Source organism: Nylanderia fulva, unplaced genomic scaffold (genome assembly GCF_048542155.1).
Source record: "Nylanderia fulva isolate GAGA-0341 unplaced genomic scaffold, ASM4854215v1 Scaffold144, whole genome shotgun sequence".
Taxonomy (NCBI): Eukaryota; Metazoa; Arthropoda; class Insecta; order Hymenoptera; family Formicidae; genus Nylanderia; species Nylanderia fulva.
The window spans coordinates 264,125-287,722 of record NW_028189666.1 but is presented as its reverse complement, the minus strand read 5'-3'; the positions used below and the strand labels follow the sequence as shown (position 1 = coordinate 287,722).

At 32.5% G+C, this 23,598-nt stretch overlaps 1 long non-coding RNA gene and 1 pseudogene across 1 annotated transcript; one reads left to right on the top strand and one right to left on the bottom strand.

Moving 5' to 3' along the window:
• The first annotated feature begins 4,807 nt into the window (after nucleotides 1-4,807).
• LOC114932812 (uncharacterized) lies at nucleotides 4,808-6,363 on the top strand (annotated as a pseudogene).
• Nucleotides 6,364-18,031: 11,668 nt separating this feature from the next.
• On the bottom strand, nucleotides 18,032-22,285 carry LOC146724194 (uncharacterized). The gene is made up of 2 exons (XR_014924178.1): nucleotides 21,659-22,285; nucleotides 18,032-20,259 (listed from the first exon to the last, which is right to left on the bottom strand). It is a non-coding gene; the product is annotated as an uncharacterized LOC146724194 (long non-coding RNA).
• Between the last annotated feature and the right edge of the window lie 1,313 nt (nucleotides 22,286-23,598).

Sequence of the window (23,598 nt, the reverse complement as noted above, 5' to 3'; positions counted from 1 at the left end):
AAGTGCTGTGGCTGCCGCTATCGTTCCTGGCCGGAAACAGCGTCTCCAATGTATGAAGTCGGCGTTCTATGAAGGCCTCCAGCTCGGAGTAGGAGGGCGGATTCGTCGTGTGACTTATGTCACTCTCCCATTCTCGCCTGGAGCGATTGTCGAGGAGCTCGACGACTAGGTGGACGAAGAGGTCCTCCGTGCGGTCTATTGGTCGATCGATGCTTTTTAGTGAGCTGACCGTAGTTTTGACTCCGTGGAAAAGCCTCCTCAATTCAGCGGCGGATTCGCTCTTCATCTTGGTCAACGTCAAAAAATTGTTGAGATAATTACGCGTCAGTAATCTTTTGTTTTCGTAATAATCACTCAGCGTCTTCCAGGCGATGTCGTAGTTATCGTCTGTGGTGCTGAGGTTCCGAATAAACAGGTCAGCGTCACCTTTTACGCAAAGCTTTAAATAATGCAGCTTCTCCACAGGTTTTGCTGCCTGGTTCCGGCCGATGATCGATTGGAAAAGATCTCTGAACGAAGGCCAGTCCTCGTATTTTCCGGCGAAGGTCGGCGGCTGGATTTTCGGCAGCGCTGTCCGAGGAGCGGAAGTCGTTGTCGCGATCGAGGTAGAGCTGGCTGCCTGCAGTTGAATCTGGAGAGCGCTCTTCAAGTCGAGTATGAGGCCCTTGTTCTGCAAGTAAGCCTCTTTGCCCAACAAAGGGATGTCTTGTTTTGCGTAGACATCGTGGCGTATTTCGTCAACGCGATCGGCTAACGTATCGTTAATCGCGTCGAATTTCTCCCACAGCTTCTCGAGATTTTGAAGCCGGGCCTCCACCGCCCCGAGGGTGATATTGGTCTCGCCGAGCTTCCTAAGGTTCTCGTACGCGCGAGAGATCTTGCCGTATAACACTGTGGCGGTGGCAATGATTGCCTTAGTGTCTGCCATCTCTTACTCTGTCTCTTTTTTCCAGAAGCACTGGTCACAGACACTGATGCACTATCGCTTCCGTGGCACCGGATTCAAAGGAGGTTCCGGAGGATCCGGCTCGAAGGACCAAAATATGTGCACAACGGATAACGGGAAAGGAAGGTCGGAAGCGAGACGATAGAGAAGCACTGCACTCGACACACGCGTATCGTTAACACAAATATATTTAATACTAAAAACAAAAAAGATATAATTATTTAACTGCACAGATTTTACCAAAAGATAGCCGAGTTGTACGTAATAGAGATGATTGCAATAACCGATAGAAAAGCCGAGTCAAAATAAATTTCTGAATGTCCGCAAGCAACGGTAATTACACGAGAGAAACGAAAAAGACAAGCAATCTTTTTCTTTAAGTATAAGCACACTCTTGACGCGACAAGCAATCGGAAAAGAGCACCGCGATCACGAGAGAGGAGGTTTATATAGCCCGTATTTCTAGAATAGTCGAGAACAATTCTCTTTATTTTATCGTTCGGCTGAGGGCGAAAGAGCGTTTAGTGTAATTATTTATTTTCAGGAAAATAGTCGTTTTGTTATTATCTGCCTAATTTTTGTCTCCTCTCGCGCGACCGCGGTGTTTACGTTTTATGTTAAAGGATTTAAGCGCTTATTTTCCGACGGCGCGGAGTATCCGTATACTCTCGCGGCCGAGCGCTATTTTTATTATAATCTAACATTATCTGTATGGTGCATGTTGCATACTAATACTGCATGAATCTGTATGCAATGGTTTAACTGTTTTTTCCATTTCAGCCTTTTTGACGTTCGATTTTCGAACATTCCGCCCGCCTGCTTTTTAGCTTTGCTGGTGTATTACTGCTTTTTCAGCGTTCTTGTTCAAAATCAATAATTATGCTAATTTACTTCTGTTTTTTTGAAATTAAAATGTTTTAAATAAAAGTATATTTTCTGCAACATTAATAAATTTAACGTATAAGACGGGCAACAAGAGCCAAATCGCGGATGACAATGCGTTATCCTAACGAAACTAAATAATTTTTCGTTAGAAATAAATACCGGTGCACAAGGCACCAAATTTTTACTTGGACACGGCCAAGATTTTAAATATGAAATAATCTCATATTTTGAGATTTAATTTCAATACCCCTTTTAACCTCCCTACGGAAAATAAATAAATGAATGCAAGAGAAAAATATAGATCCGAAAATCGCTGAATCGGGAATCGAACCCGAGACCTTTCGCTTGCCGGGCGACTGCTCTTCCAGCTGAGCTATTCAGATCCTTTCGATTCTATACTTTTCTCTGTTATATATATTAATGTTGGTAAACAAACGCATTTTTTAAGCCAGCGTGTATCAAATATAAGAGTTTTAACAAGGCTCTGTAATATAAATATAAATTTAACGTATAAGACGGGCAACAAGAGCCAAATCGCGGATGACAATGCGTTATCCTAACGAAACTAAATAATTTTTCGTTAGAAATAAATACCGGTGCACAAGGCACCAAATTTTTACTTGGACACGGCCAAGATTTTAAATATGAAATAATCTCATATTTTGAGATTTAATTTCAATACCCCTTTTAACCCCCCTACGGAAAATAAATAAATGAATGCAAGAGAAAAATATAGATCCGAAAATCGCTGAATCGGGAATCGAACCCGAGACCTTTCGCTTGCCGGGCGACTGCTCTTCCAGCTGAGCTATTCAGATCCTTTCGATTCTATACTTTTCTCTGTTATATATATTAATGTTGGTAAACAAACGCATTTTTTAAGCCAGCGTGTATCAAATATAAGAGTTTTAACAAGGCTCTGTAATATAAATATGTCATCCGCGATTTGGCTCTTGTTACCCGTCTTATACGTTAAATTTATATTTATATTACAGAGCCTTGTTAAAACTCTTATATTTGATACACGCTGACTTAAAAAATGCGTTTGTTTACCAACATTAATATATATAACAGAGAAAAGTATAGAATCGAAAGGATCTGAATAGCTCAGCTGGAAGAGCAGTCGCCCGGCAAGCGAAAGGTCTCGGGTTCGATTCCCGATTCAGCGATTTTCGGATCTATATTTTTCTCTTGCATTCATTTATTTATTTTCCGTAGGGGGGTTAAAAGGGGTATTGAAATTAAATCTCAAAATATGAGATTATTTCATATTTAAAATCTTGGCCGTGTCCAAGTAAAAATTTGGTGCCTTGTGCACCGGTATTTATTTCTAACGAAAAATTATTTAGTTTCGTTAGGATAACGCATTGTCATCCGCGATTTGGCTCTTGTTGCCCGTCTTATACGTTAAATTTATATTTATATTACAGAGCCTTGTTAAAACTCTTATATTTGATACACGCTGGCTTAAAAAATGCGTTTGTTTACCAACATTAATATATATAACAGAGAAAAGTATAGAATCGAAAGGATCTGAATAGCTCAGCTGGAAGAGCAGTCGCCCGGCAAGCGAAAGGTCTCGGGTTCGATTCCCGATTCAGCGATTTTCGGATCTATATTTTTCTCTTGCATTCATTTATTTATTTTCCGTAGGGGGGTTAAAAGGGGTATTGAAATTAAATCTCAAAATATGAGATTATTTCATATTTAAAATCTTGGCCGTGTCCAAGTAAAAATTTGGTGCCTTGTGCACCGGTATTTATTTCTTACGAAAAATTATTTAGTTTCGTTAGGATAACGCATTGTCATCCGCGATTTGGCTCTTGTTGCCCGTCTTATACGTTAAATTTATATTTATATTACAGAGCCTTGTTAAAACTCTTATATTTGATACACGCTGGCTTAAAAAATGCGTTTGTTTACCAACATTAATATATATAACAGAGAAAAGTATAGAATCGAAAGGATCTGAATAGCTCAGCTGGAAGAGCAGTCGCCCGGCAAGCGAAAGGTCTCGGGTTCGATTCCCGATTCAGCGATTTTCGGATCTATATTTTTCTCTTGCATTCATTTATTTATTTTCCGTAGGGGGGTTAAAAGGGGTATTGAAATTAAATCTCAAAATATGAGATTATTTCATATTTAAAATCTTGGCCGTGTCCAAGTAAAAATTTGGTGCCTTGTGCACCGGTATTTATTTCTAACGAAAAATTATTTAGTTTCGTTAGGATAACGCATTGTCATCCGCGATTTGGCTCTTGTTGCCCGTCTTATACGTTAAATTTATATTTATATTACAGAGCCTTGTTAAAACTCTTATATTAATAAATTTGTTCTTTTTTTGTATATTTTCCCTATTCATTTATTGTAGAAAATAACATATGCGTGTGTAAAGCTGTATTTCGTAAACTACATATGCGCGCATTCATCTATAATACATGTTACGTATCATATAATTCATGTATGATACACGTAAGGGCCTATCGTTTATGCGATTATGCAAGTTTGTTTGGATAGGCCCTAACATGTATTATAGATTACGCGCGCATATGTAGTTTACGGAACGGAGCCATAATAGAAAATCTGTAGTACCAGTGCCAGGCCACTAGGATCGCGTCGTTCGCATGTTTCCATCGTTTAACACGGAGCTTGCGCTTCTCTTTATATATGTTCTTTGGGCTACATGAAGTTAATTTATATTTAAACCAATCATGTTCACTTTCATCTGTACATATTTTAAAAGGTATAAAGGTACAATAAGGTCAAAAATTCGAGCGCAAAAGTATCGCCAAATAAACAAATTTAAACAAAATTTACATTTAGATGAATTTACAGAAGAGGAAGAAAAATATGATACATATAATGAAGCAAATTATAATGATGCAGCATCAGAAGGTATTAATCATGTAAATGTCGAAACAAATGTATATATATATAGCAGTGAGAAAGTATTTTATTATTTCGAATATAGATCATATGGAAAATACAAACGTAGGAGCAGTAGAAGATTTGAATGATTCTAATACAAGTAATTCGGAAACTCACACTGTACATGAAGAAATTGATAATAATGATAGCGATCAATCATTATCATCATTATCAATTTCTGATCAGAGTGACGAGTATAATAATGATAATACAAGTGATGAAGAAATCGATGAAATATGCAAACTACGATCGTGGGCTATTGAATGCAGGATTCCATTCGTACATATGGATAAATTGCTCAAAATCCTTCAACCAAGACTTTTGCCTACATTACCAAGATCATCGACAACGTTTTTTAAAAGCAATACTTCATATTATGAAATACAAAAAATGGAAGACTACGATAACATTACAAATGGAGAATATTCGTATTTTGGTATCAAACAAGGATTGCAATTTTGCATCAATTCGGAAATCCATTCTAACAATAGTACTATGGAATTACAAGTTAATATTGATGGAATGAAATTATTTAAATCGAGTACAAAATCTATGTGGCCTATTCTAATTAAAATACATTTCAAGCCGGATATTTATAAGCCTTTCGTAGCTGCTGCTTATGTGGGAAATAGCAAACCAAAATCAGTCAATTTGTTTTTGAAGGATTTCATTGCTGAGGTCAATATCCTGCAAAATAGAGGCATAGTTATTAATAACAAATATTATAATATAAATATAAAGTGTTTTATCTGTGACACCGGTCACAACGCAAAATATGGTTGCGAACGATGTCTGGTAGAACGTCATACTCATCATAAAATTGCCACATATTTAGATATTAATTCTTCTAAAAGAACCGATGAAAGTTTCCGAAATTTTTCACATGTAGAACATCCATACAGCAGCATCACCTTTAATATACATACAGCCGTCAGTGAACATGGTCAATGATTTTCTTCTCGACTCGATGCATTTGTGTTATCTAGGAGTCATGAAACGTTTAATTGATGCTTGGATGATATCTGATTTTAATACGCATCTTAGTAGCAGTCAGAAGAGAATATTATCAAGCCGAATGGAGAAAATAAGATTTCAACAGCCCGACGAATTCCATCGAAAGATTAGAGGTATTGAGCACCATGATAGATTTAAAGCCACGGATTATCGTTTCATCTTGTTATTCTGCGGACCTATTATATTAAAAGACATTTTAGATAATGACAAATATAAACATTTTTTATTACTTCATGTAGCTTGTCGAATGTTATCGATGGAAAATGCGGTTGAATATACAAATTATATAGAAGAATTACTTACCAAGTTTATTGTTCTAGCAGAAAAAACTTTATGGTCCACAATTTGTAGTCTTAAATGTTCATAACTTAATGCATATTTCAGATGATGTAAGAAATATGCAGTGCGGGTTGAGTTCGATAAGCGCGTTTCCATTTGAAACTTATTTAGGGCAATTAAAAACTATTATAAGATCACCTCATAATATTATGGCGCAACTGGCTCGAAGGCTACATGAAGTTAATTCATATTTAAACCAATCATGTTCACTTCTATCTGTACATATTTTAAAAGGTATACAATATTTTTAAATATGATTTGAAATGTTATTCAATATAAAGACGTAAAAATTTATAAAAAAAAATAGTTACGGGACCAAAAAGAAAAGGTACAGAGGAAGGGATAACAAGCAAAACACTAAAGATATTATAAGAGTTTTAACAAGGCTCTGTAATATAAATATAAATTTAACGTATAAGACGGGCAACAAGAGCCAAATCGCGGATGACAATGCGTTATCCTAACGAAACTAAATAATTTTTCGTTAGAATTAAAATACCGGTGCACAAGGCACCAAATTTTAACTTGGACACGGCCAAGATTTTAAATATGAAATAATCTCATATTTTGAGATTTAATTTCAATACCCCTTTAACCCCCCTACGGAAAATAAATGAATGCAAGAGAAAAATATAGATCCGAAAATCGCTGAATCGGGAATGAAGTTAATTCATATTTAAACCAATCATGTTCACTTCCATCTGTACATATTTTAAAAGGCATTCCCGATTCAGCGATTTTCGGATCTATATTTTTCTCTTGCATTCATTTATTTTCCGTAGGGGGGTTAAAGGGGTATTGAAATTAAATCTCAAAATATGAGATTATTTCATATTTAAAATCTTGGCCGTGTCCAAGTTAAAATTTGGTGCCTTGTGCACCGGTATTTTAATTCTAACGAAAAATTATTTAGTTTCGTTAGGATAACGCATTGTCATCCGCGATTTGGCTCTTGTTGCCCGTCTTATACGTTAAACTAAAGATATTATTCCTGGTAATAAAAGAAGAGCTTAGAGTTGTAATAAATAAATACCTCAAGTTAGGATACTGTCCGAATAGCTGAAAAACGTCTATGATTATACCTATACCAAAAATGAATAAGCCAAAAAAGGCAGTGAATATAGGTCAATCAATATTTTGCCAACAATAGAAAAAGTTTTAGAGTTAGTGGTAAAGAAGCAAATTGAAGCTTATGTGGAGGCGAATAATTTCATAACAGAGCACCAATCAAGATTCAGAAAACATCACTCATGTGAGGCAGCAATACAAATTATTATGGATGAATGGAATATCTTAATTAGTGAAGGTAGAATTGTAGGGGTAATATTTGTGGATCTCAAACAAGCGTTTGAGACTAGAGACAGAGACAGATTGCTAACTAGATTGGAAACTAAAGAATATAAAATATTGTATATAAAAATGTTTAAGAAAAATAGATCAATTTACGAGGATGTAGTAAGTAAAGTCTTAAATGGAGGTTCAATAAATAACGTTGCAAAAATTTTTGGCATCGATTATAGTACCCTATCGGAAAAAACAAAGAAGGCCCGTTCTGTTAAGCTTCGTAGACAGAGACAGATTGCTAAAGAAAATGAATCAGTATGGTCTAAAAAATATAGTGTGGAATGGTTTAAATCATACTTGAAGAATAGAACGCAACATGTCTGTTTCAATGGTGAATGGTCTGACATGATCGTAACAGAGTATGGTGTACCGCAGAAATCGATACTGGATTCATTGCTATTCAATATATATATATATATATATATACAGGGTTTGTCCGGAAAGTAATGCGTCGCATTTTTTTGTGACGCGACTATACATCGCAGAGCGATGGGACCGGTTGGGGAGGAAGGGGGGTACCCTTAGCTTTCCAACGGTAGGTCGCTCAATTGTTTCCATGCGCTTGGAGGGTTAGGACGGCTTATTCTGTGAACCTCTGCTTAGTGGTCGCGTCGAACTTGTGATGGAGAGAACGATAGAGCAACGCTATGCGATAAAGTTTTGCGTGAAGCTGGACAAGACCCGGATCGGTGTGGCAACGGTGCCGCAGCCGCCCTACAGTCCCGACTTGGCCCCGGCGGACTTTTTTTTATTTCCTCGGCTGAAAAGGGAGCTCAAAGGACAACAGCTCGAGTCGGTTGACAACGTACAAGCTACTTCGACGGCCTCCCTGAACAGCATCCCAGTCAAGGAGTTCCAGAAATCTTATGACGCATGGAAATCGCGTTGGCAAAAATGTATTGACGCAGAAGGGTCATACTTTGAACAATTTTAAGTTGTTTTACCTATGCGATCAATAAATTCTTTTTTAAAAAAATGCGACGCATTACTTTCCGGACAAACCCTGTATATATATATATATATATATTAACGATATTGTAAATGTGGGTGGAGATGAATGCAGTATTAAAATGTATGCGGACGACATTTTAATATATGTAGATAAAACGAGCAGCAAAAAATTAGAGAGAAAATTGAATGAAGCGTTTGCAATCGTCGAAAAATGGATGAATGTTAAGAAAAATTAAAAATGAATGCGGAAAAAACAATATTTATGATAGTTAGAAATGTAAGAAAAGAACTAAAGGGAAATATTAAATTAAGATGCATAAATGGAATAAAAATTGAACAAGTAAAAAAAAATGAAGTATTTAAAAATAATTATAGATAATAGATAATAAATTAGGATTTAAGGAACATGGTGATTTCTTAGTTAAAAAGAAAGGTAAAAAAGTAAGTTTTTAAAATAAAATAGATTACTCGATGTCAATATATAGTAGATGTATAAGACAGATATTGCTCCACATTCGAATACTGTTCAACTTTAATAATAGCTATGGGCAACGCAAATGAAACGCTTACAAATACTACAAAATAGAGCGATGGGAATTATTTTGCAATGTAGCAGAAATACTCCCGTAGGATATACTGCAAGCACTAAGGTTTATGTCTATTAAGGAAAGGGTTCATTTTAATGTCTGTAAATTTATTTTTAAAATTATTAATAATATTATGCCTAATCAGATGCAAAGTAGGCTGACAATAGTGGGTGAAGACAGTATAAGAGAGACGAGACAAGCTGCAAACATAGCGATACAATTTCGTAAAACAAGAAGCGCGCAGAGAAGTGTCTTCTACGATGGAATAAATTTATATAACAAATTTTGCTTGAAGAAATAAAACAATGTGTGAGAATTAAACAATTTAATAGGTTATTAAAAGAATTCATCATAAGGTACACGATTAGATAGTGAGATATCTTTGTTGAAAGACTGTAGAAAAACTATATATAGTGATATTGCGATAAGGTGATAATAAACGAAAATGACTATTTTATTTTATTATACATAGTATGTATATGTGTATTACAAATAGCAAAGCTAATAAAGATCAAATCAATCTCCTCTCCCTCTCTCTCTCTCTCTCTCTCTCTCACTCTTTCTTGTTCTATTTTCTTTCATAATTAATTATATTTATATTATCATCTCTTTTTAGCAATATACATAAAATTAATTATACATATGTAGCTGTGTTATAATTTATAATAATATTTATATATTTAATTAAAGATTAAAATTTATTCTGCATGAAACTTTCATTATTGCTTACCTATCTTAGAGTATTTAATTATGAGCAATTATAGCAGTAATATAATTTTTTTTCAATGTGATACAATCGATATAAGCAATTAAAATAGCATTAAGTTAGAAAGTTTAATTAAATATACCCTAGTAGCACAACACAATGGTCATACATTGACCAAATAAATATTAGCAAAATTGGGAATTTCTTGGTCCAATATTTCCCAATGCAAAGGTAATATTGGTTATTAATAACATGCTATATACTGCCAATACTGCTGTGCCCATGATGACTCCAAAATTGGTTATGAAATAAATGTACATGTGTTGCCAATATTGCTGTGTCCATGATGACTCTAAAATTGGTTATGAAATAAATGTACATGTATTGCCAATATTGCTGTGTCCATGATGACTCCAACATTGATAATGAAATAAATGTACATGCATTGCCAATATTGCTGTGTCCATGATGACTTCAATATTGGTAATAAACTATGTTGCCAATATTGCAATGCAATATTTGTAATCGTTAGTTTCTTAATTTACTGCTATGTGACGCGTAACAAGATATCTATTTCGTATTCAAGTTTAATCATGGGAATTATATAAAGCGTTAGCTAAAGTGGCTATATTATTCATTAATCTGCGTCTATTCTTTAGGAGTAAATTTTGGAACACGGTCTTTATAGTTATTGAACTGGTTACACCAGTTCTGAATTATCTTTTTTTATTAGTCTAAATTTAGAATACAATATTGTTTTAATATAAGAAATTAATATATAGGCAACAAAAAATTGCACGTTTACTGCTTGCTATATAATATCGTTTAAAAATAAAATTAATTTATTGATCCAATATTAGTATACAATATTAGCTAAAAAAGAAAGAGCGTACACTTTACAATATTGGACCAATATAGAAAATTAGTTCAAATCCAATATTAAAAATTGGATATTTATTATTTGTCAATATTGTTTAAAAATGAAAATAATTTATTGGTCCAATATTAGAATACAATATTAGCTAAAAAAGAAAGAGCGGACACCTTACAATATTAGACCAATATAGAAAATTAGTTTATACCCAATAATAAAATTCAAATAATAAAATTAAAATTGATTATTTATTGCTTGCCAATTTTGCCCCAATGCGATTGTGCTACTAGGGTATAGTGTATCAAAAAAACGTGATAACGTGATCCCTGAAAAGGCTAGATAATTATTAAATCAAGATTTTAAAATTAAAAGATAAAGATAGATATATCACAGATGAAAAGAGCCGGTTTCAAGTAATGATCCATAATGTATATTTAACGCGCGTAATATGTCGTGACTATATATCGAGTCTTCTAAGAAGTCTATAAATTTATAATTATTTTACGGCAATTTCATTGAAATTTTGAGAACATCTTTTACATTTAAATTTATATTTTTTACATATTAGTTATATTGCAAAATTATCAATTATATTGCACATTGTGTTGCATATTATATTGCATAAATATTGCAATTATTTATTATTCCATTGTTAATGTATGTAGAACAATATAATATAAATATTCATAAATAAATTATTAAAATATCATTAACTGATTTAGAATTCAACGGTATAAATATAATTATCGAGGAAATTAATGATAAAATTTATTTAGATGATTTCAGCTTCTTTACGTAGATTAAATTTTATCGCTTAAATTTTAAATCGTCAAGCATATTCTTCTCTTTTTAATTATATATTTATTACTTTATCACTGTTTATTTTTTAGCAAATACAGTTTTTGTATATTATATTTAAGTTTCCTATAAATCTTTTTATAATTTAACGTTCGCTGTTAATGTTAAAAAAATAAACAATTTTTTTAAATCGTTCGATTACATTTTAGTAGGCAATACCATGGGTGGAATTTTTTTACAACAGAATATGCAGAAAATTCTTTAGATTAATAAACCACATATCAGTAAAGCCGACAATGTGGCTTTACATGATAACAACGTTTATTGCTTATAGAAAATGACCAAAAAATTACTGATATACAGTAATTTTTGATCATTAAATTATTGATATATGTACAGTAATTTAAGTACTCGAAATAAGTAATTAAGCACTAACTCACTAGTATTAAATTTCCATAAGGGATGTTCATATTCGGTGGTCGAACAAGACATTTTTAGGCATAAAACGTATCAGATCGATCACGAATATTTAGACAAATCTGCCTCAAGTTACACGATGACAATAATAAGATGATAAAGTGCAGATAAAAATTACTATGCACTTTTTTTAAAAGAGAGGAAGCGGAAAAAGGAGAGAAAAGGCCGTTATTTAAGTATCGAAATAATAGTTTAATAACAGCGTGAGATCGAATTCGAATTTGATTATAAATTTCGCATACAAATATTTAACTTGACAAGTACGTTGATAACTTGTACGAGAAGTATTTATGTATACATATGTATGTACATATATGATTATCTTATATAATCTGCGACAATATAATCAAGCATTATAGTTGCAGGAGTGCAACTATAATGTAAGAAATAAATGCTTATTAATGGAAAATAAGCAGCAGATAAGAAATTGTTATCAAGATAATTATCAAGTTAAATATTTGCGTGTTTCAGTAAATAAAATTAATATATTCTCTCGCGCCACACATCATCCTTTCGCATTTACATTCTTTATCGCTTCACCAAAACTTATTCATTAGAAGCTTATTCATTAATAAATTAAATAAAGCACAAAAAATGCATAACAAAGAGAATTAACATCTTCTTACTGAACTGAATGAGCAAGCAATATTTTTCTTTACTCGTATTTTTCGAAATTTCTCCTTTCACGTCGCGAACTAAAATTGTATTGATTCTTTCATACTCAGAATAGAATTTTCATTAGCCAATAGATTGTTTGTCATTCTTCAATTATGGTCCAAAAGAAAATATCTTGCAGATAATAGTCGGATTTTCATCGATGGAATGATATTGCTGGACGTGTGATGTTTTATTTTTTTAATCATCTTAGCGCAGACGTAAATTGATGCTCGTCCTCGACATAATAGACTTTATCTATTTTTTCATGGTCCTGATCAATTGGATGATGGAGACTTGGAAATTTGTTTTGTGTACACATTGGACGAATTTTTCGTGCAACATAGAATCCTGAAGATGATGATTCTGGATGTCATTTATCTCAGCACAAAACCATCCGATGAGTGAGATCCACAATTAGGTTTTGAAAAAATTGTCCATTCGAAGAAAGTGATTATGTCCACTTTCTTCAAAAAAATTTGCGAATAACGCAAATTTTTAAGATTTTCTGGATTCTTGCGTTATTTAATTTAGATAAGTTGAGCTGTATATTTATTATCAAATTTTTTTGCTTTATCTTAATTGTAAATATAGACAAAATATATTAAATTCTTTAATTTTTTATGCAATTTAATAATAATAATTGCATTTGACGAGTAATTTCTTCTTTTTTGCAGAAATCGCGCTTGGATTTTATATCTTCAGCCATTCGTCCTAGTTGATTATTTTCGTCGCCATGTTGCTTGAGCTAGCGATTTTGTACTCGTATGATTTAAGTAGCAAGCATCATCATGATAGCAAGATGATCTCCTGCATCAATTTTTCTTCTTCTTTTTTTTGTTGACAAGGAACAGATGAATAGTTAAGAACTAATCATACTCCCACAGTATCTTCAAATGATATGATATAAGAATGCTTGATGTAAACTATTAGAGGAAAAACTGCAAGCTTCTTCTTGTATATCGAATAAGAAGATTATCATTAATCTTCTTCTTTTTCTTCTTCTTTCTCTTTAAACAAGGAACAGATTCGAGAAAAGGAAAAATCAATTCAGATGTAGACTTCATAGATCTTATTGTTAGAATAATGTGACAGACTTCAGTAACTTCCAATCGAAGAGATTCCAATTGACTTTTTTTGTGCTAAGTCAGTTTGGCGAATGATTTGTTGAATCATAAATCCTCGATCATCCATTTCACGAATCCTCATCGCAATTTGTAGTTTAACTTGTATTCTGAGGAATACGCGCGAATAAAAGGAGAAATTTCTTTTTTTAAAATTGATGACGATTACTTTCAATTAATTAATCTTATTGTCATTGTATCAATTAAAATTATAAAATTACTTGCTTTTTTTAAACGCTTTCCTCAGATGTTTTATATATGTATATATATATGCACATATATAATGTTATATGTACAGGTATTTATATCCGTTTCTTTTTTTAATTAAACAATATTAATAGAAACACAAAAGGATGAAATGTAATGGATTTGGAAACTTTGTTCCCAATGTTCATTGGAGTATATATAATTAGTAAATTGATAGGAATGAGGAAATATTTATCGTAGCAATTGAAGCAATATTTATAGATCGACCGAAACTGTTTTAAATGTACGTACGTGATACAGTTTTATGTGTGTATCTTTTCAATAAATAAAAAATCTTAAATCTTCATGTTTTAAAATATGACCATCGTATACGAAAAGAGATATTTATATCGTATGCATGACAAATAATTAATTTATAATCGTTCTGCAGATGTTGCTGTTTAGAACCCGTGGTACTCATTGTCAAATCCATGACTTTCAAACTTGCATTCATAGAAAAATGAAGTATACTTAACAATATTTATTAATATTATTAATTTTACGGCAATAATTTGAAACTGATTTCACAATTTGATAGATTAATATACAGATATAATTTCTATCGTTGATATAAATGTGCGAAAAAAATATGCTTGACAATTTTTTCCTCGAAATTCGAATTTATCATAATCGATTTAAAGATACAGACTGTGTTTAAAGACAGATTACCGTGCTTTTATCGTATAAGTAAATGTCAATTTTTCTAATATGCTTGAAACATTTTTTGTAACAATATTCCTCAATTAAATTAAATTAATTAAATTAATAAAATAAATATAACAATTAAATGTAACAATAAGCTAACCTCAGGTTGCTCAGAGAAGAACAACCGAATAAAATATTTTAGAAACTGCCATATATTTGTAACGAATTAAAGATCAAAACTTGTCAGTGCAAATATTTTATTTTATCATCTGAAGAAATGTATATAAATATATATTACAAGATTACTCAGAATATAGTATTTTCTTATTTTTCTCAAATATGCTTATTAGCATATCCTTACATATCGTTATACTTAAGAGAAAATAATATTATATTACACAACTTCTAACAAAGTTTTCAACTTTTTTTGTAAATCTTGCAGACATATATTTATAAATAGACAGCACAATTACATAATAATACGCTAAAATATTATAAACATTGTATTTTAGACTTAAGCAATATTATAAGCAAAATATTTAAGCACATTTAGGAACTAATATTTTTATAAAATATAAATTATATACATAATATAGAAATTAATAATGCACAAAATAATATTATTTATATCTTTTTTTTTAAGAGAGAGAGATAGTGAGAAATATCAGAATATATATTTTCTATATAATAAACAACTTATAAAAACTGTTATAAATATGTATAATAAGGTATAATAATGTTATATAAAAATAATCTAAATATACAAATTTAATTGTGTTGAACTAAAAATCTGTAAACTAAAATTTTCTAAAGTGTGCTAATGAGTCAATATAATTGTGATGAATCACTCATCAGAAATACTCATAATAGTGTTATATTTTAAGTTCCTAAAATTATTGTAGAAAATATTAGGATGTAATACATACTGTTAATTTTTATATTTTTGCATTTATAAAACAAATTCAACAGAATAGAATAAGAAAATTTTACATATATGTTATAGTGAAGAATGGAGTGAAGAATGGAATAAAAAATTTAGCTGTATAAGAGGAGGCAAAAGTGTTGTGTGAGAAGATTTAGAAAATTATATAACTTATATAATTTATAAACTTTATTATGACAATATTCGATCTAATATTTATGACGAGACAAAAGGAAAGGAAAGGAGGAGGAGAAGGCATTGGAAGACAATTGAGAAGAGGAAGAGGGCAGGATATATAGAATGAAGTTGAATGTCCAGAGGAAGGGAGGACGAAGAGAATGAACTGTATGATGTGGGGTAAAGAGTTAGTTAATTGTAAAATCACACATGGCCAGGGCAAAGGAAAAGCTAGAGCTATGTAAAAGGTTCGCTCTTTGAAAAAGCGCCTTGCAATTCCCAAGGGACAGCAACAAACGTATCTATCTATCTAATTATTATGACGAGATGTCAATCAATCTATTAATACAACTTGACATAAAGCATTTGTATAAACCATTTACATATAACTCAAATGAATCATTTATAAATAACGAGAGAGGATACATCTTGTTTGTCCTGTTACTACAATTGATAAGAAAACGATGAGAAGTATATACTTTTTTCTTCTTTTTCTTATAAATAGATAAAAATAAAAATAATTTAAATAGCGTCAAGAACACGATCATAAATCCCACTAAAATTCTACGTATCTTTCTGTAAATTAATGCTCTTACGTTGTTTTTTTATATAAAACATTTCTGCAATTTCTCTTTTTCTTGTTTGTTATAATTATTTTTATGTAACTTTTTATAGATTTATTTGAAAAGAGCTGCAATGACAGCCAAAACGTTGTATTTTAACTAATTATTTATAATAAATGATTGCCAGTTTGGTCGACTTTTACCTTTGAGGAGTGATTTTTATTAATTATTACTGGCGAACCTTAAGGATTATTAACTGATTACGATATTTGTCAAATTTAAAAAAATAAAAATTTCAAAGTCTTACATATGTATATACTGTCCCTAAAAAGTTAGATAACATAAGAAAAGGGAAAAACAAATTAATAGACAAAAAACAGACAGAATGGGTTTATTGTATAAATTGTAATGATTGTGGTGAGATACATTGGACAAAGCAAGAGACATTTGAATACGAGACTCGGGAAACAAAGACGCAACATAAATGATCCTTTGGCAAGAAATTTTTCAGTCATTATCGAACATCGCTTAGAATTTAATCACAACTTTGATTGGGATAACCCAGTAATCTTACATAAGGAAAGAAACTTGCGAAAGAGAGTGGTGTCTGAAATGTTTTATATTAAAAAATTCGACAATACAATTAATGCGCAAAATGATAGCGAAAATTTAAGAGATTTAAATTTTACGGAAGTCCATCGACATCAACGCGCTCAATAAGTAGTAAGTTACTCCGAGACAATTATTATCACTTCACTTCTTGTAAATAATTCCCGGATTCCAAACAAAGATATTCCTTTTTATAAACTTATAACGAAAACGTTTCTTCCTCCTTACCTCTCTTGAAAATCATAATGGATTTCCCGCGGAAATTCGTGGTTTTCTTCACCTCCCTCGAGAATCATAATGGATTTTCCGCACTAACGGAGAGATTCGTGGTTCAAAATATGCATTATTAATAATCACAATTAAGACTGTATTACTGATTCGACTGTGAAAACAAAACAGCGATAGATTTATATTAATTTTAATATCAAAAATTGGAAGGCTCGTAGAAATTAAAAAATTATTTAAAAATAAAATGATATTTAGGCCAACTAAATGAGCAATAAAATCTTAGGGTAAATTATTTAAATGTATTTAGATCAAAATAGATATATTACTGCAGATATATTTAGATCTGAATAGATTTACGCTAGTAGATCGAGTTGGCTTTACATACATACATTAAATTTAAATTGATATTCGAAGATTTACAGAGAATTAGATAGCAATGAAGATTTACATAGATGTTTTAAATCTACTTAAATTTATTTTTAGATCAAACTTTTTCTCGGACGTCTTACTTTTGAAGTAGTAGCGAAGGAAGGGAGAGGATAAATTCAAATTCTGACGAGTGCTTTTTAAAGTAGAGACTTCAAGCTTGAAAATGAAAAAAGAATGTTCAATTACAATCATTTTTAGCGGAGTTATGCTTATTTGTATTATCCAAAATGTTGACTAAACATACATATGCGTTAATTTTGTTTGATATTGTTTGTTTCAGTAAAAAGGAAAACCGCTCGATAGACGCGAGTTGACAATAGGTCAAGAGACACGGTAGTGTCTCTCGCCTAGTTGAGGCAAAGTTGTTTGTTATAATAAAAAGGAAAACTGCTCGATAGACGCGAGCTGACAATAGGTCGCAGACGTGGCTGCAAACGTGGTTGGAGAAATATAATTTATATCAAAATTTAATATAAAAAATATAATGTAAAACTTATAATAACTTTTCTACTGTTGATATAAAATAAATAAGAAAATGTGTGAAAGCTAATAATATAATAAATAATATAAATATTATAAAGAGAATAGTTCATAATATATTTTATTCACGTTTTTATATTTTACATTCTTTTTATACACAAAAGACATTTTCTACTCTTTTTCAATTAATTAACGAATCAATTAAATTTGACCTAGTCTGTGTATGTACAGAGGCATTACAATTCAGTACGCAATATACGTTATACATAGGGCGCAAAGTTTGGGAAGGGCGCGTATAGATACATAGGATGCCTTGCATCACTGCACGTGGCCTTGACATTACCTTTGATATTGATTTTTCTGGTACAGCTGATTTTATATACATACTGTAGGTTTACGAGCTTGATTTATTTTAAGACGAGTAAAGAAAATTCACATAAGGGGATATTCTATAAATTTCAGCTTTATTTTATTCTACGAATTAAGAGCATTCTTTGCGTGAATTCGGCGGTCTGTGACCTCGAGGTTTCAGGAGAGACGATTTATAATCACATTACAAATTTTGCGAGTCAATCAAGTAATGACACATTCAATACTCGGCAGTAATGAAATCGCGCGATTACCCGTTGCATGTCAAAACAAGAGCACGAATTGTTTTGAAAATAAGTACATTATAAGCAAAATAATAGGTACACAAAAGAAACAATACATAAACCAATAAAGCAGTGCGTCTATATGTGCGTCTAATATCGTTTTTCCCGAATGATGTTCGATGTTATAACTAAATTCCTCTAGCTGTAAAGCCCATGCACGTATAAATCTTTTTTTACTTATGATTAAACTGAACGCTTTACAATCTGTTATTATTTTAAAGAATATACCTATTAAATACACGCGGAACTTTTTCAAAGGTTTTATAATTGCAAGCACATCGAGCTCATAGCTACTGTATTTTTCTTCGTACGGCTGCTTACATAATATACGGGATGCAATAGATTATTGTCATATTGTAACAAAATAGCGCTATAGCCGTATTTTGACGCATCGGTATGAAGTTCGATGGTCTGACGTTTATTTTAGGATACTTTAAGAATAGGTTTATTCACCAGAGCAACCTTTATCTTGTTAAACGCATTTCTTTATTTTCCCTCAAATTGGAAAACAACATTCTTTCTTCCCAATAAGTTGACCAAAGGCCGCGTAATAAATGAATAACCACTAATACATTTTTGGAAATAACCGGATAAACCCAAAGCTCTTTGAACTTGCTTCATATTTCTCGGCTCGGGAAATCTCGTAACCGCGTCTATTTTCGCTTCCGACGGTTCCAATTCTATTTCCTGTCCCAGAAACTCTACTTTTGTTTTTAAAAAATAGCATTTATTCCAGTTGCTAGTCCGGATTTACTCGCCCTGTCCGCTTAAGTTTTTCTAAAGTCTCCCCGTAATTTTCAGACGACACAATAGTCGTCCATGTATGTCAGTTAATAAAATCTGGAAAAGTAACGTTTATAAATCGTTGAAAAACTGCCGGTAAATTGCACAAGACAAATGGTATTATTAAAAATTCGTTCCTAGTCCATCAGACGTAATAAATGCCGTATATTTTCGGCTATCTTCGTATACTTCGACATGAAAAAATCCATTTTCAAGATCTAAGGTAGTAAAGATTTTTGCATTCTGCAGCCGATCCAGCTGATCATTGATCAGCGCGGCAGGCAATAGCGGTCTTTTACAATCTTTTGATTTAGTCGCCGGTAATCTACGCATAATCGATACGCCGTTCCTTTTTTTTACCAAGATCACGGGGCTCGCATATTCCGACAACGACGGCCGTACAATATCGTCATTCAGCCACTCATCTATCTGTCTCTTTATTATTTGTTTTTCTTGTTAGAAACATTTTCGCGCTCTTTGGTATACGGGCTTGTCATCTTTAAGAATCAATTTCATTTTAACTTCTACATCGCGTATTTTATATTTGGCGTATAATTTCGGATCATATCTCCTAACGCATTTCTACAGTTATCTGTCTGCTACGTGTCCGCGTTCGCCGCAGCAAAAACATTTTACGCCGCTCACCCTCGTTGGACAGTTTGCACTCATATATGATTCTGTTCCCCGCAAGTTGTAATATCGTCTCGATTTCTGCTCTCTTTCGTCCACTCTTTTGCTGTTTCAATCCTCTGTGAAAACTCGCACTGCCGTCCGGTTTTCCCATCGGGGTGACCATGCCATCTCTCTGTCCCCTTGCCCGGAGGATCACTTTCTCGAAAGCCCGCAACAGAGATGCCGTCGTCGCAAATCCTTGAATTCGCACTTCCTTGATCATGCCTGTAACATGTAAAAAGTCCGTTATTTCGTCGATGATAAATAATCAACAAGATCAGTCGCCTAAATTGGCACCTTGTTTGCCAGATAATTTTGTCATGCACACTGAAAATAGTATCCTATGTGGCAAGTGCGGAAAATAACGAATTACATTGCGGGTGAAGTTGCCGCATAAGCCGAAGGCTTATGATGCATTCACACGAGTACGAGTGTGAATGCATAATAAGTTAAGGCGAATGCGGCAACTTTACGCGCAATGTATTTGTTGTCCTCCGCACATGTCACATACAATATTTTTTGTAATGCCTATCGCGAAAGTTCGATTTGAGATGTTTTTACTCATGCACTTATCTCTTGATTTTTTCGGTAATAAAATCTTCGTGGCAGATTGAGCTGCTTCTATAAGTTCTAACGGCGTAGATGGTCTTAAATACTCGTTTCTTTTATCCATTTGATCCTTTTTGAATAATGAAGGTTATAACAAATTAACGTTTTGTCTCGCGTGAATTTCGTTACGTTCAAGTTTGTTATGTCAATCGAGAAATGGTAAAATAAAAACTATCAATCAATAACCATTAAGAAAGAAGATATTTTCCGCACTAGTGCGGTAAAGTGTAACCATAGTAACCTACATTACCACACTAGTGCGGTAAAGTAAATCATAAAGATGCTTTTCTCGCACTAATGTGGTAAAGTAAGGCATACATTGAATCGTTGAGAAATAAGCCATTTTCCGCACGTTAAACAGCAATCGAAAATCGAACTTTCGCAACAGGCATTGCAAAAAAACATAAAAAGTAGGCCAAATAAACGAGCCAAATAATTTTTAATTATCTTTACATCTAAATTATTTTGGCTTGTTTATTTGGCCTACTTTTTATGTTTTATTAATTTTAAGTTTTACACGAGCGTTAATTTGTATTTTTATTGTTATTGCAAAAAAATATTTATGTAAAATGACATGACTATGCTAGGTTTTTTCCGACCCAACATAATCATGCAATATTGCTACTTATATGGAAGATTACAGATTATATGTAATTTTATATGAAATATATTCTTAAATATTTTCAAAATTAAAAATGTTTTACTGAACATGGAATTATACATAGGAAATGCTAGTAATGTATAAATGCTATAAAATAATGTTATAAATAAGATGGATAAATATTTATAAAATAAAGTTTTAACAAAATAAAAATAGTAAATTTAAAATTACATGATTTTTTTGCATAAAAATAGCAATTTTACCTATATTTTACATGTATTTTTACATTAATATATATTTTAACTTTAAAACAAATGGAAAAATAAATTACAGTGATAAGCAAGTAACTTTTCCCATACTAAACAAGTAATTTCCATGGAAAAATATATGGATTTTTTTAGTGCATGTACGCACCGAAGGTTTTACCTCTCTTCCAAACTTGTCCCTCAAATTCTTTTTTTCGTTTTAATTTATTTGGACGATGATCAAATGAGACTTTTATTGCCGAGAGAAGGTCGATATCTCGATATGTTCAGACTTTGAATGAAATCACTCGGCCGCCTTTCCCTTGAGTCTCGAACCTATTAATATTTTCGTCATCTCGTCTCGTAGTTTGTAGATAATCGTAATCACTCCATCAAAATGTGCTAATAATTCGCCAATAGTCGTTATGCCCGCTCCCATTATCTTCTCCATGGAATTCGTCACTTATTCCATCCATTTCTCGAACCCCATTTTCTATTTTCGGCTGCTCCAGGTCTCTCTCCTCGCAAAAACTCTATTTCTCGCCACGCCAATGCAAGCTCTCCAGGAATTCTCTCTCTCTCTCTCTCTCTCTCTCTCTCTCTCTCTCTCTCTCTCTCTCTCTCTCTCTCTCTCTCTCTCTCTCTCTCCCCTCCCCCCTTTCTCCTCTCTTTCCTGATTAAATCCACTTCTCGTCACGACGCCTCGTCCATCCCAGACGCATTTAAATCCTGCTCTCCGTCGCGCGACCGATCGTCCTATACATCCTCCGGCTCGCGAAGCCAATCGCCCGCAGGATCTTTTTATAAAAAATAATTAAGGTTATAATTAAATAAATTATGTTAATTAAACAAATTTGTCTATATAAGCTTTATGCAAAATTGATACTGCATCCGATCATTCAAAATACACATATAAAAACATACAAAATACATATATAAAACATATATAAGACATTCAAAATACATATATAAAAAAATAATTAAAATTTGAAAAATTTCACATAAAATTATTATTTACCTTATAAATAAATAATTTACAATAATGAGAATACTTATTGAGTCAGCTCTTTTAATTTTTAAAGCCACAATCTCCACTTGATTCCTCTCGACCAATAGAGCCAAACGCGATGTTATTGCGACAATTATGAAAGAAAGAACATTTGAAAAAGGAATTTGAATCCTATGGTTGGGATCTCAGAAATTCCCCTTGTTCCTTCTTTTAACATCCCCTGTAAAGAAATAGGCGAGAAAAATATTGGTTTGAAAGTCGGCTGAATCGGGACTTGAACCCGAGACCTTCCGCTTGCCGGACGACTGCTCTTCCAACTGAGCTATTCAGACACTTACGAATAAATATTCTTCTCAATGTTTATACCCCCCCCCCACCCACCCAAAGCGTCGTAATTAGGTCCAGACGCGACGAACAATAATGAGAATACTTATTGAGTCAGCTCTTTTAATTTTTAAAGCCACAATCTCCACTTGATTCCTCTCGACCAATGGAGCCAAACGCGATGTTGTTGCGACAATTATGAAAGAAAGAACATTTGAAAAAGGAATTTGAATCCTATGGTTGGGATCTCAAAAATTCCCCTTGTTCCTTCTCTTAACATCCCCTGTAAAGAAATAGGCGACCTTCAGCCGACTTTCGGACCAATATTTTTCTCGCCTATTTCTTTACAGGGGATGTTAAGAGAAGGAACAAGGGGAATTTTTGAGATCCCAACCATAGGATTCAAATTCCTTTTTCAAATGTTCTTTCTTTCATAATTGTCGCAATAACATCGCGTTTGGCTCTATTGGTCGAGAGGAATCAAGTGGAGATTGTGGCTTTAAATAATTTACCTTTAAATAACAAGAGGAATGGAAGGCAATCAGGAACAAGGAAAGAGTCAGCAGCAAAGTAAAACAAGTTTGAACAATAATTGACTTTAAACATGTAGCAAAATAAACAAAAAAGTTATTATTTACCTAAAATATCAAAATTAATATTTTAAATATTAATAAAAATACATACAAGCAAATATAATATAGCAATATAAATAAAAATAAATTCACAAAATATCAGAAAAGTCGAAGGTTATGACGTTATATTCATACCCAATGAGA